Source organism: Electrona antarctica (genome assembly GCF_951216825.1).
Source record: "Electrona antarctica genome assembly, chromosome: 6".
Taxonomy (NCBI): Eukaryota; Metazoa; Chordata; class Actinopteri; order Myctophiformes; family Myctophidae; genus Electrona; species Electrona antarctica.
In genome coordinates this window covers 34,843,341-34,859,486 of record NC_136811.1, presented here as the reverse complement: position 1 = coordinate 34,859,486, position 16,146 = coordinate 34,843,341, and positions in this window count along the sequence as shown.

Here is a 16,146-nt window from a genome sequence, read left to right as displayed (position 1 = left end):
TTGGCACTTCTTATGACATTTTGTGCTGGTAAGGAAGGTAATGTGGCTTATGTGGGACAGGGCAAAACATGACATGACATATTAATAGTTTTCCTTTTCAATGCAGAACATGGTAATTCACCAGGTGAAAAATATTTTCACCCTACGCTGGTTTCATATAAATGTATAAACAGTCTTTTAAGAGGACAAAAGTGATAATTTTACGGTAAACTGAATAATATCAAAGTGGCTAAAACGTTGACTTTCACTTTCTTTCATGTGGCAGCTATTTTGATTGAAACACCCTCACTTACCTGAAGTAGTTACCAGAGCTTTTTTCCATTTAATTTTGCTAGCTAGACCATCAAAAGGGAATCAAACTCAAAGCAAGACTGACATACTGTAAGGCTAAAGCTAATGGGCTTAAATAATATGGTAAATCTATTGTAGTCTGCTTTTAAAACTTTAGCACCTGCACCATTGATGATAAATGTTATGTTATGAATGAATAAAAACCTCACTTGGACAGGGCGGCTGTGGCTCAGGAGGTAGAGCAGGTTGTCCAATGATCCATGGGTCGGCGGTTTGAATCCCGGCTTCTCCTGTCTACATGTCGAAGTGTCCTTGGGCAAGACACTGCACCTGCATTGCCTCCAATGGTTGCCACCATTGGTGTGTGAATGTGAGAAGTGAGGATGCTGGCGTTGACTGTTCACCACTTCACCTCCCAATGCATGTATGGACCATGCATAAGTGCTTTCAGTAGGAAAGTAGTGTACTGCCATAGAGGTGTACTGCCATAGAAATAATTGAAATACTAAAAAAGAAAAATGATTGAAATATATATGCTACAGACTTAAAAAAATACTAATGAACCATGCATGAGGGGCTGAAGTTGAAAATGATTTGGTAGTGAAGTGGCTGCGTCTGAATATGCAGAAATCACCATGGGCTCCTGAGCTTGCAGGATTAACGTGCAAGGGCTAAACGGTGTTATCGGTTCTGATTAAGGAGCGTGTACCGGGGTACCCGCTCCACCTCGGAGACAGCCACGAATGTCAATAGGGCTAATTGGCTCATTACACCAGGTATTTAACTAGGGCATAATCATTCCGTGTCATCACTTAAGCCCTGGTGGAGCACGGGGGGCTACGGCGATTGAATACCCCCTAACCTCAGAAATGATCTGAGATATGAGACCGTGCACTGTCTGACAGAGTGCAAGGGCAATGCACAGTTGCTCAACATGTGTGTATTTCATAAAACAATTAATAAAAAAATCTGTGGAATTTTATCTCGAACAGCAAACTGATAATTCACAAATCCTTTTAAAACATTGGTCTCAGCAAATAACATTAGAGTTTGATTCAGTGAACAACACTGATTAAAAGATGATGCAGTGTCACTAAAAACAAAACACATATGTAGGCGTAGGCATATTGTTTTTTGTTTCTTTTTCAAAGTTGAAACTACATGCATAGTTTGAAACTTTATGTTCCCGTTCTCGTTCCAACAGTTCCACACATTCGTTAGATGCTCATGCCATCACTGTCATCGTCCTTGCTTATAGGAAGAAATGGGAAAGGGTCCTGAGGGTCTCCGAGTGTTGGCACTGTGCTGACCATACCATCGCTCTCTATGAAAGGAATGTCTGCTGCAGCATCAGTCACTGTTGGCATTCTAGAGATGGCCTGCCAGTCCATCATTATTGTGCCACAACCCAACCCCCCTCCCCCCCACACACACAGACCCACACACACACACCCACACACACACACACACACACACACACACACACACACACACACACACACACACACACACACAGTCACACAAAAGCATCACACTCTGCTCCTACCCCTGTGCATGGCAGTGATAGGCAGAGGACGAAGAGCGCACTTCCTTATCGACGCCAATCCAGATGAACCTACAGACACGCTTCCCCAATACCCCAGACCCACTCGCTGCACAGTTGGCCACCATTAGCCTTGTTTCAGCGATGACTGTCCTGAGGCAAGGGGAGGGGGCACTGCCAAGGTACTTCCCTCATTCGCCACGTTTCCCTGGGCTACGGGGCCTCTAGGCTTACTGGCCCATTGGAGACATAAGCCCCGGTCTCCCTGGGGACCCTCGGCCAACCCAGACGCTTGGCAACAACCAAACCATCCAATGGGAGCCATCCAAGAGCAGTGGATGGCTATGATATCTTTCCACCAAGGGCAATTTCAGTCATGCAGAATTTTTACGGATGAAGTGAGTGAATGCATATAGCTAGCGGTGGACTGAGTGAGACAGTTACTGTAGGTTGCTCAACTGCCTCCATACAAACAAGTGTTCTAAGTGAATGCTGCTGGTTTAATGAAGTTTAAATGTAGTTTGTGTGATGATACAGTAGCCTGGGTTCCAGCCTGGGTTCCAGCCTGATTTGCTGCGTTCCGCGGATCTGAAAATGTCACTTCACAGCGAGTGACAATTCACGGAACGTAGCGATTCAGGCTGGAACCCAAGCTAATGATACAGAGAGGTTTGAAAGTATTGATGTTGCCAAATCTTTGCTAGATATTAATTTAAATTGCATGGCCAATTAAAGCAACATCACAGCTGCATAGCATCTTCTCTTTCATGTTCACTAAATGTAGTTATGTCTGCAATAAAGCAGAGGCAACAAATATCTCATATGTATCTAAGATAGGCTATGTAGTAGCAAATGTCAAACGTATACTTTAATTATAATATGTCCTTTATTCAATTAATTGTTCCGCTGTTGCAGTATCATTGCATTCTGCTTCTCCACTTCTCAAAAGCCTCAAAGATCATTTTAAGGCTGGGATCTATAATTAATAAAGATTATCACAGTGTCAAAGTCATTCAAACAAGATGGTACCACCACTCACTCACACATTCACACAATCAAGGAGTTAAAAACCCACTGATGAAGGATTACCGTAATTTTTAATCTAGACGTGTTGTTTTTTTAATTCACTCTGACTGCTCTGCTTTGATGGTTTTGATTAATATGGCCAGGAAGTGTTTGTGAGCAAGACATATACTGTGATTCATCTGCAAAATAATCCAATCATTACCAACTAATGACAGGGGGGGTTGAAAAATGATGTGAGTCCACTGCAACTCCCCAACATGCATTGGGGCCCCCACAGACGCAGAAGATTGGAGGACCCACCTGTCACGGCAATGCTGTAATTGCATTGTGGACCCTCTCCTCTCCTCTCCTCTCCTCTCCTCTCCTCTCCTCTCCTCGCTCTCCTTCCCTATCCACTGCCGTTCAGCTGCGCAGACAATACTCGTCTTAATGAAGCCGTCTGACGAGGTGGCAATTACAGACTTCTGTCACTGTCACCGGGGGCAACCAGGGAGGGGAGGAGGTGGAGGAGGGGGAGGGGCAGGCTTGCCCCTGAGGCCTTCTCCTCCACACCCGCTGTGTTGCGCTCTGTGGCAGGGTGGCTAAGCTGCTGTCAAAGGCAACTTGGGAGTGTGATCTGGATTAAAGCTTTACTGTATGAGTGATTATTAGAAACTCAAGTGATGCATATAGCCACATATGGAGACGTCTCAGAGGTGACGGATGATCTGACATCATACTGCAGCACGCTGTTAGAAATTAAGAGGCCTTTCAATGCACAAAACGAGTTACCTGGCTGGATGATGCTGCCCTGATAAGTTGAGTCAACACACACTTTAGTCAGACAACTCACGGATAGATTTAACCAATATTTATTATAGAATGAGAATACAAGTGTGCATATGATATTTGACTTGGCGTTCGGCTCTGTTGCATTTTCTCCCTGCTCGGCACGATTAAGCACCATCATAAAACATTAAGAGCAGGGAGATAGATATACAATAAAACCCCCATGGGGAGCATAATAACAGAGCCCACCGGTGGTGCTGGGGTGGTGGTGGGAGCAAACATCACATAACAACCAGGAACCATAGCAGAAGGAAGGCAGGAAGAGCATGCAGTCTAGTGAGCTTAAGTAGCCCGCCCACTTGGTCAGCTGACTGCCCATCAGCGAATGACGTGTGGGACTTGCACACACTTACAAGGTGCTGCCAAACTTACTAAAGAGACGCGCACGTTCTCGGCTGTGCGCAGCTTATTTTTCCGGGTTTTTAGACAGCTGGTGGATGGAAATTAAGCTCCACCTCCGCGGACGACTTGCGCGACGGCCAGATTCCCGGAAACGCTCTCCTCCGCGCAAGTTGTCCGCGGAGGTGGAGCTTAATTTCCATCCACCAGCTGTCTAAAAACTCGGAAAATAAGCTGCGGACAGCGTAAGACGTGCGCGGCTGTCGGCCGTTTTGCACTTAGGTGTGGAAACACTGACACACCCACATAGTAATGCAGCATGTTAACCCCTTGAGTATAGTATGTGCCTTTGAGCATGGCATTAACCCCTATATCTGACTGAACTAACTCCGCAAGCTACGTATCATTTGTTTTTGCCAGACGTTTGTTCATTTTTCTTTTAAGATTTGTTTGTTGTTTCAGTCGATATTACACACAAAATCAGGCTGCATGTGCAAAAATAAATTTTTAGCAATTTTCCCTGACAAATATTTGTTGCATGTTCTACATTGGTTAAATTAACTACTATACTTACTAAACTAAACGTAACTGTTTAACCTACGTGCAGCTTTAGTCATTTACATATAGCTCAGAAGCAAGTTAAAGATCCAAGACTTCAGATGATAACAAACCTTATCATGTTGGGTTATGTATTAAAAGTCACACCGTGTGAAGTAAGGGGTGCTAATATATTAAAGTCTAACTCATGTTGATTAGGTGATGTAATGGGATGTAAAACAAACGGTGCAAACACAAACATTAAACGCCATTAACAATAAAGAGACAATATGACGTAAATAACACATGATGTAAATGTTCCCTTCATTGTCAATGCGTTTACAAAACTGAACTAAAGACAAACATTAAACCTGTGTATAGGAGGAGCTAGCACCCCTCAAAAACGTATCAATATTTAAAGGGTTAGTTCAGATTTTTATTAAGTAGCTCCTGTCATTTGGTGGAAGTCTGGGTGCCATTCATTAAAAATACATTAATGATGCGAAGCCTGCGTATAGCTAGTTCAGGCAGACAACTCGCACGCCTATACCTGATCAGGTGACTAGTCTCATGCACTCTTTACCTGATCAGGTGACTAGTCTCATGCACTCTTTACCTGATCAGGTGACTAGTCTCATGCACTCTTTACCTGATCAGAGCGGCTATTTAAACTTATCTGCATGCCTACCTGCTCAATCCTGGCTTCTATCCTGCTGTGCGGACGTGTGTCGCTGCTGCTGCTCCTGCCTCGATTGCTGCTAACCTGCTGCTCATGATGTTTTTTGCAAATCCCACCGCCTCCCCAGCATCCACCTGTAGGCTTTGTTTCTAGATCCCCCTTCATGGGGTCTTATTCATTCCCTGTAATTTTATTTGGCTTATAACTTAAAAATGTTCATGTTACAGGGAATGAATGGGGACAGAGCCCTGACGCCAATCTATGCTTCATATATCAGCATAGATATTTTCTATGCTCAATTATGCTCAATAAATATATATTCTAAATTCATTCTAAGAGTTGTCTGACTGAAATCCACAAACTAGCGTAATTTGTATTGTTGACATATTTCTATCATATTATAGTGCAACTTTCATTCAACTTTGACCCCTCTGTCACATGGAACAATATTAATAGTATTTCCTACAGCTTTAAGTCCAAAAATCTGAACTAACCCTTTAAGGTAAGGAAATAAAATCTCCTTTTCCTGCAACTAAAAGGTTACTTGCATGACAGACAGACAGCAGTGTCTCCCCGCCACATTAATAATGACGGAATAATTAGATTTTAATACAACCTTTGAGTTATTTTACACCTTGTCAACATTCTCATGTTTGTTGTGTAGCTGCAACTCTTTAATTTGTCTCTTACTTGAACAAAATGTTAATTGAATCAGAGACTTAATGTTACGCTTGGCTGTTTTGATGACTCTAATGAAGCTTAAACTTCATCCGTGCCCACGCAAAGTTGTTCACTCTCCCCATGACCAATCCTGTTTACATGCATGTGTGCATGTTCTGCACACACACACACACACACACACACACATGCACTCACACACACAGTCTTCCCACCCCTGATTGGCCCCAGCACAGGTGTGCCCTGGTGCCTACAGATGTTGCCATGGTTACATCATGCCTACCATCCTATATAATTATGTGGTATGCCGTGACACATACAGTATGGTTCTTCTTGCGTCAATACATGAAATGAAATGAAATGAAATGAAATGATTACTATATTTACCCAGGGTATCTGGGCTAAGCTCAAGAACTTGTTTCCAGCCATAGAACATTTCATCGTAGTGGTTCAATGCCTTGTTCAAGGGCACTTCAGCGGTGGTAATTTGAACGTGTCGGACTGCTGATTCGAACTGGCGACCTTCCGGTATCGGCCACCGCTGCCACATACATCCCTCTGTCCTCTACACTTGGTTTGTTGCAACTGGGATGGTTAAGTTTGCACACTTTGTATGGCTCTGCAAGAGACTAGGGTGTGTGTGCGTGTGCATGTGTTTATGTGTGCGTGTGTGTGTGCGTGTGTGTCACCTGCGGAGTGTGGGTGTGTGACGTGTGTCTGTCTGTACGTCCGTAGCTAATCTTGCAAACTGCTGAACTGATCATTCCCAAACTTTGTGTGCATGCACGCTGTCATAAACAGTAGAAGTACCTTTCGAACTGTGTCCAAAATATGCCATGTTTTTCTGTAGGCCTATATTGTGGGAATGGAAAGATAAATGACAGAATATATACATTTAACGTATGTAACTTTTTGTTCGCCCATCCATAGGGCTAGATAGGGCTTCTCGATCTTTCCATCCCGTTTGGATCTATCAGCCTTCAGATACCATATGACACCTTGTCCAAATTTGGTGTAATACGTAAGATATACGTCATACACGACTGACGTCTATGACGTGTTGTTATGCAATGGAGATGACTCTTCTTCCCTGTATTGTTTCACAAATGGCTTTGGTGACAGCGGCCGGAAGACTGCTGTTTCAAGTGACGTTACGAGACAGCTGGTTGCGGACAGCGAGGAACACTGGAGCCTCTGGATCTGGATTTCTGCTCTCACTGAACAGGGGCTTCACCACCACTCGCACTCAGCATCAGAGTTGTTTCTTCAGCACCCGGCGTCAGGGGGCCTTCACCCCCATCAGCACCCAGCCTCATCAGGGCATTTGCATCACCAGCACCAAGCCTCATCAGGGCATATTCTGCATCACCAGCACCCAGCCTCACAGGGGCTTCAGCACCGCCACGTCCCAGCCTCCCAGGGGCTCCGCCACACATCCTCCTAGGTCTGATAACAAAGTGACTGTGCATTTTATCAACAGAGATGGAGAGAAGATCACAGTGAAAGGGTCTTCTGGTGACTCATTACTAGACGTTATCATAGAACAAGACCTAGACTTTGATGGTTTTGGTGCATGTGGGGGGGTGTTGGCCTGCTCTACGTGTCACCTGATCTTTGATGAGGAGGTGTTCAATCAACTGGGGCCGGTCACAGACAAAGAGATGGACATGTTGGACGTAGCCTATGGCCTCACTGACACATCGCGCTTGGGTTGCCAGATCTGTCTGACCAAGACTTTGGATAGCATGGTGGCCAGAGTACCGGAAAGTGTTGCAGATATCAGACAAAGAGGAGACGTACCCTCTTAACTGGCAACCTGAACAGCAGATAGCTGTTTCTATGTTAGTCAGGGGATATATTAATACATTCTGGGAATAAATTCCTTACCACGACATTTCTTCACCAATGCGTTTGTAAAGGTGTCTAGTAACAGATATCACAAAGATTGAAATTCAGTTTCCCGGAGAAAGTTGGGGTACCATTAACAACCTACTAGCCGAGGCTATAAGGCAAAATGTACAAATTTTCATTTGGCTTTACATAGTATGTGACCGGTCAAACTAGGGGGTTTCAAGATTCTGAATCCATTGCAAGCATTTGTTTTGACCTCATCACATTTGTGATGACCTCATCACATTTGTGATGACCTCATCACATTTGTGATGACCTCTTCACATGTGATGTACGATGACGGCAATGTACAGTAGCAGTGTTCAGATACACAGTCTGAATGGCTATGTGTGTCTATAGAATTAGCTAGGACCGAGCAGGGCTTTGCCGCAATATAAGGAAAATCACACCTGTGTGAAGTGAGGGGCGCTCTTCATCATGGCGTAACATGTCTATTTGCTCAGACACATATGACGTAAATTCTCCATTCATTGTCAATGGGAATTTAATGTTTGTGTTAAGGTGCGTTCAGGTCGCGCCGCTCCCGTTCGCGCAACTATCGTCTTTGCATTGACTTTCTATGTAATCGTGCCGCTCTAACCATCCAAGTCTGAACGCAGCTTAAGACGGACATCTACACTAATAGCTGAATATAGGAGGGGCTAGCGCCCCTCAAACATATAGTGCATTTCAACTCAACTAAATGCAGTATTACCAGAGTGAACTTTTGAAAGATTAAACAAATAAATACATTTGGAGACCTCATTTAGTTTGTAATACCAATGACCCAAGAACATACTGTAGCCATGGCATTCTACCTTCAGCCTCATCAGAATCCCTCAGTTTACCCAGACAACATAGACATGCAATTGTTTAAGAAGCAGTGCCTTTGTTTGTCTGCGATGGAGTAATGAGTGCACTATTAAACTCTGGAGATCCAGGGAGTACAGAAAGTTCAAACTGGAACTACTGGAGCATCCCTAATGCATCTTGACTCATTGCTCCTGGTACTTCCTGCCTAGACTTAGCAGTATAAAGTAGTAACCTAATTTCACAACACATTACAATAGCTGTATCCCAAAGTATTAAAGGAATAGTGTGAGTTATCATTTTTGAGTGGTCCAACCACTCCTAGAACCAGCAATGTCCGTCCGTCTGTCCCTATGTCTCTCTGTCTGTCTGTCCCTTTAGGGTACCAACAGGGGGCGCTGTTGCACCACTCACTTCAGACAAGGTCTGATTTTTTTTACATGCAGTGGTACAGTATGCAGCACTAACTATTAGTGCCACTGATGTATGGACATTTACTTTATGCAGTTTTTTTTCTTTAATAATTTTTATCCCACGATTTTGCAACCCATTTCTTTCACCCAGTGTCAATTATCTAATGTAATCCTGGGCGCTACACTTCCTCTGCCAACCTGGGGGGGGGCAGCGGACTGACCTCATGCTCCCTTCTATGAGGAGTCCAAGCTGCTTCTTTTCACCTGACGGGGGGAGTTTCCCCAGGCCGGACGTAGCGTGTGGAAGGAACACGTTATTCCGACCAGTTCCTTTCCCCTCCATCGGGCGCCCCGGCTGGCCAGGGGGAGGTAGTTTAGAGACCAGGATTACTGCATGTTTTTTACCCTAGGGGACACGGGGAGAACATGCAAACTCCACACAGAAAGGCCCTTTTGCCAACCCTGCCTCGGGTATGGGCACTGATGACGCGGAGGAGAGAACACGCCCCCAGCGCCCCTGGCGTCCCCAGCGGGAATCGAACCCAGGACCTTCTAGCTGTGAGGCGACAGCACTACCGACTCTCCTGCAGTGAGACATTCATTACACTTGTCAGGTCCTTACAGTGTCAGCTATTATGACTGTAGTGTGCTGACTTTTTCACGTACAGGTGCATACATTGCAATTACGTCATCATGAAGTGCTGCCCTCATTTTATAGCCCTTTCTTTCTTTGTCTCACATGATTGAGCTGTTGCAAGTTTGTAAAGAATTTCCCTGTTGCTTCGTGCCATATTAAGATGGACAGTGTGACTAAATTCTGCCTTCCTGTCTGTCTTGCATGAACATACCAGAGATCAATTAGTTATTAGTTATCAACTTTAATGTTTTATAGCGTTTATAGCCTAACCCAATCTTCATTTTCCCCGACACTTCATAGCATGCAGCGATTAACGCAACTTAAAAAAAAACGCCCACAAACATCGCCGGCCAAGCTCATTGCCAAATAGACATATTATTCACACGGAAACTCTCAAGCTTGCCGGGTTGTGCATTAGTGTGTAATAGGCGCTCTTAATAATGCCTAGCCATGCATGACACTAGCTCCCTTCAACAGGCTCCTTCTCATTGCTCACCCCTTATCTGGGATTCAGTTGTGTGAATTTGGATCGGTCTAATCACATTTGTTTAATTAAGCACAGCTAATAGACTCTCCAGGAGATATGGTGTCTCACTGTGACGGGCACGTCACACTGAGGTGCATGTCAAACACAGAGGCCTGGTTTCACATGGGGCTTTAAAGATGTGCACTGGATGATGTGCCTGACGTCCCACTATGGCTGTGAGGCTGACACAAACAAGCGAGGTTGAATGCTAAGGTTGAATGGGAGTTAAATGTCTGGCTGGAACTTCCCTGTGTGGTAGTGGAATGTTTGACAAGAAATTCCCCTTGTACCAATTAGTAGGCAATTGACTTTTTGACATTGAAGCCATACTGTGCCTTCACGATCCTGCACTGTTAGAGAACAGTGGTTCCTGCCTGCTTTTCGTGTACACTAGTTGACTAGTATACTGTATGCTTGGTTGGCAGACGTGAATGTTGGATAAGCTGCCATCTTCATTGATAGAATTCACTGTCCCATATAAATGTTACAATAGGCCTTATTTAAACAGGTGTGTTATTTACAACGTCCTACTTACAGTATGTATTGTACAGCAATAGTCGGTGTGAACAGTTCCAATCTTTCCATAGCCAAATAGACCAGTTTGCGCACGCACGCACGCACGTGCGTGCGTACGTCTGCAGAACATACAAACAATGCAACAGGATTGGTCATGAGGGGAGTGAACAACTTTGCGTGGGCACGGCTGAAGTTTAAGCTTCATTAGAGTCATCAGAACACAGTGCGTGCGTGCGTGCGTGCATGCGTGCGTGGGTGCGTGCGTGCGTGCGTGCGTGCGTGCGTGCGTGCGTGCGTGCGTGCGTGCGCTTGCGTGTGTTTTCTGATAATTTCGCAAAATGCTCAGTGCCAACTAGACAAGAGTTTTGTGCATGCTGGAGTAGGTCAATTAAGATACTCAATAATTGTCCTATTTAATATTTTGTGTGAATGCATTCCTGCAGACCTCCCATCCCTCGAAAGTGGGGGATGGTAGGTGCAAGGGGCCAGTGAGGCGCTCCAACGTTGAAGCACTGGGCCCTAGTGGTAGGAGGAAGGACTGCAGGCGGATTCATGACGAGGAAACCCCGTGCAGCCCATGGGCTTTAACATTGAGCGGTTGCACTTCCGCATTTGATCACCAAAATGTGGTGGTCAAATGCGGAAGTAGACGTTCTGAGACGGTCCTTCCGGGTGCTTCAAAACGCCACTGAGCAACTTCCACTGACATGAATATCGGGGGGGGGGGGGGGGGGGGGGGGGGGCGGAGCTTCGCGCCAGTTCAGTCTCTATCCTTCTTTATACTCTATGGTCTGGAGTCCACCCAGAGGCTCATGTGCCCTCTAATGCAGAAGTACTTCTGTCGGGTGGTGACGTCATTGACTCTACCATCAGTTATAAGAGTTACAGTATAAGCAGTATAAGCAGTATAAGCATGCGCTTTATTTCCTGCCATCAGTTTTACAATTCCTCAGACAGACACACAAACACAGTAACCATCACAGCGCACACAGACAAACAATATACTAGTGACTGCGGCATGCCCCACCCACCACATATAGACATGCCCGACGCAGCCCTCAATGAAGATAGACAGAGTCAGAGTTGGACAGACACACCTTTAGTTAAAGGGTGACCAGTGGGCACTGGGAGCGTGTTCTCTCCTCATCAGCGCCCATACCCTAGGTGGGATAGGCGAAAGGGCCTAACTTGTGTGGAGTTTGCATGTTCTCCCCGTGTCCCCTAGGGTAGCTACCCTCGCAAATAACACGTGGTAATCCTGGTCTCTATACTGCTTCCCCCTGGTCAGCATGGATAATGTGGAAATAACATCCTACCCGGGAAACTCCTGAACAGTCGACGCCAGTGTCCTCACTTCTCTCACACACCAGGTACACACACACACACACACACACACACACACACACACACACACACACACACACACACACACACACACACACACACACACACACACACACACTCTTATACGTAGATGGCTATAGCCTCCTGTATGCATCTCCATGCCAAATATTACACTGGTGCCCGATTGTAAAGCACAGAGTCGGTAACGATGAAAGTTGGAAATCCATGCCCCACCTGGCTATGCAATACCTGTTCCACCCATTTGTCTGTGTCCCTTTTATGCCCATATATGGAGATTTCTGTATCTGTCTCTCTGTATCCCTTTATGCCTATACATGGAGTTCTGTGTCAGCCATGCCCAAATATGGAGTGTTGTGATGTCAGAACAGGCCAGCTCCATATATTGAGCCTGGGCAGGGGTCCTATCCAGAGGCCTTTTGTGGCGGTTCAGGACAACCGTGGGTCCGACCGACACCGGGCACTGCACTCCCTGCGGGGGTGTGGAATTCCCCTTAACCACTAGGCCATCAATGTTTGTCTATTTTCAACAAATGTTTGCCTATTATATAGGGGGAAAAATCACACCTGTGTGAAGTGAGGGGCGCTAATATATTAAAGTCTAACTCGTGTTGATTAGGTGATGTAATGGTGATGTAAAACAAACGGTGCCAACACAAACATTAAATTCTCTTTATTGTTAATGGCATTTAATGTTTGTGTTAGGGACAAGATGACGTACATTTTCCCTATAACATTGAACTAAAAACAAACATTAAACCTGTATATATAGGAGGGGCTATAGCGCCCCTAAAAAATGTAAATGATGGTGGAGGAAACCCTGCAAGGCACCAACCTGCTTGAGGGTTCAGTGTCTTGCTCAAGGTCACTTCTGACATGATGGTACGATATAGGGTTCATGTGGTTAAATTAAGTTTTCACAAGTGTTGGGTTGAGTTGACCGAAACATAACGATAATGCTTCTGATTCTGAATGACACCCCATTAGCAGCTGTATAGGCATGTGCACTTTGGAGAGGCCTCAGTGGGTCAGTTCATTGTTCTGATTGCTCTTCATCCTCACTGTGCTCTCCATGCAGTGATGCAGCGCATTCAGGAGGAGCAGACGAATGAGAATTAATAATAGTTTCATTTGAGCAGTGAGCACATTTAACACAATCATACACTCTCATTTTAAAAGTTTGAGGTCCTCTTGCAGACTTAAAGGGGTATTAAATTCTACCCTCCAATTTTGAGAGGCCAAAAACCACAGCATAGTCAGTAGCTGAAGTGAGTAATAAAATAAAATCTGAAAATCCAGTGCTTAACCTGGATAAGACTGTAGACAAGTGTTCGTCTTCTCAGGAATCCTTGTTAATCTTTAAAAGGCGAGCAATTATAAGAGAGTGACTGAAGAAAGTAGAGAATGATAACCACAAAATCAAGACAATAAAAGGGCAGAGCATTCCAGATTTAGACGAGACGTCTGTCTTTTGGCTCTTGGGCATCTTTCTGAGACAAATTACCTTCAGCAGTCAATAGTCTGTCTGTAATTAAAATATACTCGCTTGGAGTGGCAGCAGTGTCTCTCTCTATTTAGTTGTGGGTTGGAAAGATTAATTCTGGGGTGTAACTCTTGTAATTTTCCAAGTGCTGTTTATTGTCCTAAAAAAAAGAAAGAAAGAAAGAAAGGAAGAAGGAAATGCAGATGATTGAAGTGTCTCAGGACCAGCTCAATGTCTGCTTTGAATTGTATATACACTTCACACTTTTATGTTCTTTACCTTTTTTTTTTACCTTAGATATGCCCTCCAATAGCGGACAGACATTATTCATTATTCGAAACTTTGGAAGTCCTCCATTGCTCTCACAAACTGTAGCTCTCACCCTATAATCCATGATTGGCCTGTGGGTATGTGCGTGAGTGTGAGCGTCATCATATGAGATGCCAGTTTTATTTATTTATTAATCAATTAAATTATGTATTTATTAGTTGGAAAACGGTGTGCCGAGGCACACTGTTGCTGTGAAGTCCAGGTATAACTTGGTATTTTGTGACACACACATTATTATTATTGCTGCAATATACAATTATATACAAAAAGTTAAGAACCATGTGTTTCTAAACACATTTCTTACATAACATATAGTTGTTTGTCTACTTCTATTTAGTAAATAAAAAATAGCCTTTACAGAGTAATAAGTAAATAATAAGTGTAATAAAATATGTTATAATAGCTATTTTGCTTGGCTATATGAATAGAGGTGTGCCTTGATATTTTGACTTGAGCACCAAAACTTTGAAAACCACTGATCTCTATGAAGAAGAAGAAGAAGAAGAAGAAGAAGAAGAAGAAGAAGAAGAAGAAGAAGAAGAAGAAGAAGAAGAAGAAGAAGAAGAAGAAGAGAAAGAAAGAAAGAAAGAAAGAAAGAAAGAAAGAAAGAGAAAGAAAGTTTGTCTTGGCAGATTCAACAGAAAGAAGAAAGTTGCAGATCTACCCACACTGTATGCTGCGGAGAGAAGTCCCTCTTGTGGTCAAAGTAAGAAAAACAATTGGAACGAGTAGCACCTTCTTCCATATCCAGCACTTTGAATCGTTGTACAAATAAATGCTGCATTGTAGTAGTCACCAGCTGTTATTCCTAATGATGAAAACATACTTAACTTAGCATGAATTTACAATTATGCAAAAGGCAAATCTGAATCTCCTTACTGGAACTTTTCAAGCTATTGTATTCTCCCGTGAGAGAGTGCTTTAGTGTGAATCATATGGGGAGCCAGTGTTTTTGTGAAATGGAGATTTCGAATACATGATAATGAAAGTCTGCCATGGCTTTTGTGGCGTCCCAGAGTCACAGCAAATTAACTTTTCTGAGAAGTTGAAGCTTTATTTAGTTTTTTTCTTTAGCTAATATAAAAGCAAACATAAGTAGTAAGCTAAGCCTATATATATTCATTAACATTAACAACTGCAAGTGTCTGTCTTTCTTTCTTTCTTTCTTTCTTTTGCTTTAAGTTGTGGCTGTGCTAAATGCTGTATATATATATGGGTTTTTAATTAAATCGATACATTTTTAAAGTAATATTCATGGTATACAATATAACGTGTAAATGAAAGTGATAACTCTGTCTCTAACGTCTTCGTGTAAGGTGCAGCTATGTTAAAGCTGGTGAGAGTGACACTATAGCTGCTATACATATACAACAACCCTGCAGTTGCCGGTTGCTTCCAGCACACCTGCTTGCACACACAAGATGTGCAGATGCAAGCTGCCAATCATTTTGGAGTGTCACATGCACCTCATCCATGCACATGAAGCACTTATGCGCTCACACACAAGTTCACAGTATAAGGCTACAAGCAATCACGCGTACACACAGAAAATGCACGCGGCCATACGTGTGCACGCGCGCACACACACACACACACACACACACACACACACACACACACACACACACACACACACACACACAACACACACACACGAGCAAGAGACGAGATGGTATATTATTTCATTAACTTATTTTGAACATATGGTTTATGGCTATAGAAACATTGATTATTATACTGGGAAATCAGGTTTAGGCTACCCTTCAGAATATGTGATGTCCTTGAAAAAAAACTAGGCTAACATGTTCAAATGTTTAACGGTAGGCTACTAATAAAAAGCCTAATATTATTTTCAAAATGTTGAATTTTAGGTAGAACTAGTTTTATTTAATTGTATTTTATTTGTTGTCAAACTGTATAAGCTGTATCATACCAATTTTTCACACTTGTATCCTTTTTGTGAAGGTAGCCTATAGCATATACAGGCCTACTGTATATGAGGACAGGTGTGTAGCCTAAACAATTAAGAAACGTATGAAAAAAGCAACAGCTTGCTGTGAAAAGGGTCTGAGAGCATGCATTAATAGGCTAATCATTATTATTTTGTATCTAATGGCTATAGCCTACTTAATTATTATTTTTTGCATTTTAGCAAACACTATAGGCCTACAGTGCAGTTAACCATATTCTTCATATAGGCTGCTCCAAACTTTCTTCTTCTTTTTTTCTTTTGTAGCAACATTCTGGTTGTATATACA